Source organism: Eriocheir sinensis, chromosome 15 (assembly GCF_024679095.1).
Source record: "Eriocheir sinensis breed Jianghai 21 chromosome 15, ASM2467909v1, whole genome shotgun sequence".
NCBI classification, from domain to species: Eukaryota; Metazoa; Arthropoda; class Malacostraca; order Decapoda; family Varunidae; genus Eriocheir; species Eriocheir sinensis.
In genome coordinates, this window is record NC_066523.1 from 8,251,336 (window position 1) to 8,255,579 (window position 4,244).

The 4,244-nt window shown below is 46.7% G+C and overlaps 1 non-coding gene across 1 annotated transcript; it reads right to left on the reverse strand.

Moving 5' to 3' along the window:
* Positions 1–3,225: 3,225 nt before the first annotated feature.
* Trnak-uuu (transfer RNA lysine (anticodon UUU)) lies at positions 3,226–3,298 on the reverse strand. Its single transcript has one exon. It is a non-coding gene; the product is annotated as a tRNA-Lys (tRNA).
* Positions 3,299–4,244: the final 946 nt, after the last annotated feature.

The following is a 4,244-nucleotide window of genomic DNA, read 5'->3' on the forward strand; positions in this document are numbered from 1 at the left end:
GTGTGTGTGTGTGTGTGTGTGTGTGTGTGTGTGTGTGTGTGTGTGTCGCGGTAGACCAGACCTGAAGCTTGCCACCCTACCTCCTCCACCTCCTCTTCTTTCTTTTCCTCCTCCTCTTCAGCGGCCCTAAATCACGACAGCAGTCAACCATCTGCCCATCGCGGCCTTGCCTTCCCCGACTCTCCATTGCCCCTCTCCCCACCCCGGCTGTCCCGACCTGACCTTTCTCCCCATGTTTCTCCCCACCCCACACTGCCCAAACCTTCCCTTCTCTGCCCTTCCATCTGCATCTCCTTACGCCACTCCCCATCGTATGTTTTGTGTTCTAGCCCTCCTTTGTTTATTTTTCACCTCTCAACCCCGGCCCACTCTTTTTAACCTTTCCATCTCATTATTCATATCCTTCTATTATCCCTTTTTATTCTTCTTTTCCCTCGCTCCTAAATTTCTTCTTTTACCATCCATCTGTATATTCCTTCTCTCAACCTTGTCCCCACATCACATCTCACCTTCAGTCAATCTTACTTTTACCTTCCAGATGCACACAATTTCTCCCCACCTATATTTTCCTTTCTCCTTTCTCGTCACCTTTTCCTCATTTCTGTCTACTTACTTGCTAGCGTTCCCACACTGGACATCCTCACTTTACATGCTTGTCTGTCTCCTCCCGTCTCAAGACTCCCACTATCAGCGACTCATCCTCCACATCTCACGCCGATAACGAGGCCACACCTCTGCCACCTGCGAATTATTGCCTGATTGGAGTGTAAACATGCAATCAGGGAGACAGTTTTCTGGATATATCTAACCTTCAGTGAAAAATGTTAAAAAAGCAAGGTTATTTTTTACGTGTACCTGATCCTTACCTGTCTCGTTTATCTGTACGGATATGGCGATGGGAGGGAGTGTGGCTGCAATTCCTAGGATGACAGCAGGGGGGAGGGGGGAGTAGTGGAGTGGCAGTTTTGTGCGTTGCCGTCGCTGCGTGGCCCCCAAGATCACCCCACCGATACGGGCAGCTCCTCAAGACACTCCCGGCACACCCACCTCGTCCTCGTCCCCATTTTTTGGGGGGGCCCTTCGTCGCCGCCTCGTCCCTTGTCGCAGCATCTGTCTCCTCCCCTGCCGGTAGTCAAGGCGGTAAGGGCGGGTTTCGTGGCTATCATCCCCGCGTCATAACCTTCACTCGATTCTCGTTTTGCCCCCTTCGTCATTATCATGCTCCTCCTCCTGCCAGGGTTAGATGATGCGTGAAGGCTGTCGGGCCGTGGATGGCATCGGCGTGTTATGTGAGCGGATGGCGATGTATTCCTCCTGTCACTGGGGAATAGCAACCCGGAATACAAACACGGAGAAACCGGTTGAGACAAGAAGAACTACTAATATTTTACCCCAATGCTTACAGTTACATCTACATAAACTTTTTGCACACGGTTATCTTTGTATTTAGTTTTGTTTACCTCTGTGTTCCTTGTAGTAACATTTTTTTGTAGATGTAGGTGTAGTTAGTTTTGTTATTGTGTTTAGTTCTGATCCGTGTTAGAAAGATCGTCGCAGCAAGACACGCCCGCCTGTCACCGTTGCTTTCACACTCCCACACACGGCGCCTGGAGACAGTTCCGCCCTGCTGTCGCCCGCCCCACGCCGCCCATTGCCGCCAACAGGAGTCGTGGCGGGGCGTCTCCAGGCCTTATTTAGCGTTGCGTGCGAGCTGTGGGTGTTATCTCTCTCCACCCTGCGTTACACCGGCCGGCCTAAAAAGGGGCGATGAGGGCCGGGCGACGCGACACTAACCAAAGGGTGCTCGGGGCTACACTTGTCCGGGGAGGAATAATACTACTGCTGAATGATACCTTGATGATAGTGTTGTTCTTTTTTGTTGCTGTTTTGCTGTTGGTGGTGGTGTTGGTGTTATTGCTGCTGCTGATGCTTGTTCTTTTTTTTTTTTTTTTTTTTTTCTAATTCGTTTTCTTCTTATTCTTCTTCTTTTTCTTGCTCTTGTTCTCGTTCTTGTTCTTCTTGTTCTTCTTGTTCTTGTTCTTGTTCTTCTTCTTCTTCTTCTTCTTCTTCTTCTTCTTCTTATTATTATTATTATTATTATTATTATTATTATTATTATTATTATTATTATTATTATTATTTTTTTTTTCATTCCTCTTTTACTTCTTTTACTTTTTATTATTATTATTTGTAGTTGTAGTTGTAGTAGTAGTAGTAGTAGTAGTAGTAGTAGTAGTAGTAGTAAAAGTTGCCGTATTTTAATTGTTATCATTGTTTCCAAAAGTATTCACGCTTTAAGACAAGTATGTTTCTGTATTTATAGTTGCTTATTTATCTACTCCAACAGTAATGCTCTCCCTTGTTCGCGTCGCGCCTCTAGACTAAGTAGAAGAAACTGGGCGACCGCAAAGAATGTGCTGACTCCTCCCTTTCGCCCATATAAAGGTCACACGTGTTGTTTTGTGTCTGGCGGGAGCAGAGGACGTGTTGATGGTGACGGCGCCGCTGCTTGTGGGTTGCACGGGGGGCTTGAGGAGGGTGAAGGAGAGGGGGATATGTATGAAGGGAAGTGCGAGAAGTGGTTAAGAAGGAGTCGTGTGGGGGGGAGTTGTGTGGTTGTTATTAACGGCGTGAAGTGTCATGGTCATGTGATGGGATTATGTTTGTAGGGGGAGTTGGCGCCGTTGTTGTTTTGGTTGTTTTTGTTGTTGGTGTTCCTCTCAATATTTTGTTACTGTTATTGCTTATAATAATATTGATGATGATAATAATAAAAATATAAACCGAACCATCTCACTAACGCGGCTGGTAATAATTGTCATAATTTAAAATTTTCCACGCATTAATTGTTTATATTAGACCTTTCGGTCTCTCTCTCTCTCTCTCTCTCTCTCTCTCTCTCTCTCTCTCTCTCTCTCTCTCTCTCTCTCTCTCTCTCTCTCTCTCTCTCTCGCTCTCTCTTTTGTGTCTGGAGTGGCATGTTGGTGTGTTCAAGGAGCTGCGCCTCTTTATCAGGGCGGCAACTTTATCGCCGGTGACACTCCGGCAGGGCAGAAAAAACACCCTCTCTGTGTGTGTGTGTGTGTGTGTGTGTGTGTGTGTGTGTGTGTGTGTGTGTGTGTGTGTGTTGTTATTGTTGTTGTTTAAAGATTTTGTCTCTCCGCAGAGGGGCCATGGGCCTTTGTCGAGGAACGGCTCATGAAGAAAAAAAAGAGAGAAAAAACACGCCCGAACAGGGACTCGAACCCTGGACCGTTAGGTTAAAAGCCTAACGCTCTACCGACTGAGCTATCCGGGCTTCTTGCGTGTAAGAGGGCTTGTCATGCCAGAGCTGACCGAAGAGTCTTACATGAAACAAATACATGTCTGCGGTTTTCTCATTTTCCTCGGACTCTTATTTTTTTCTATGGCGCAATTCCACATTTCCCCTCAACATATCACATCCCTTCACACCCCTTTGCATACTTTATCTCCCACTCATCCGTATCGTGTCTTTTCGTCTTATTTCTCTTTTTTTTCTCTCTATCTATCTTCTTCATCCCTCTTTTTTTCTGTTCTTCCAATCTGACTCTTCACCTACTCTTCCTCTTTTTCTCCCAATTTCGTGTCATATCCATCTTCCTTCACATCCACCTCCATCTTTCCCCTCTCGTCCCTTCTCTTCTGTTTTATTACCCTCGTCTCAGGTAATATTGATTCAGTCAGTGAACAGGTGAGCAGAGGAGCCTCGATCTCTTTTACGTGGAATCTTCTCCTTTCTCGCATCTCTTCACATTGGGATCGGCTTCGGTTGGCCTGACTCGACAAGGCTTAACCTCCCTTGCCCAGTAATTTGACCTGGCTTATATTTGAGCTCTGGAGATTGGCTTGAGTGTTGAGACTGACCTGACTGCTTCCCCACCTGGCTGCTCCTCGGTCTTGAACTCTCCCTTTCTTCCTGACCATATGGCGGCTATTTCCTCAACACCTCGGCACACCACTGGGATTCAAAGTTGTTTGTTCCCCTGCCGCTCTTTTCCTGGTGCTAGGCTCTCCGTCATCCTTCCTCTCCTCCGCTATATTTCCCTCCTTCCATTTATAGTTGTTTTCCTCAGCATCCTCGTTTCCAGCAAGGTCGATGTAATATCACGTCCTCCGGAAAGCTGGGTTCTGGGGCTCACAAGACGTCGTCATCAATGATTTCCAGAGAGACGGTTGACAGTGAATGTGTAGCTGCTCTGTACAGATATTGCGACAAACCCAGA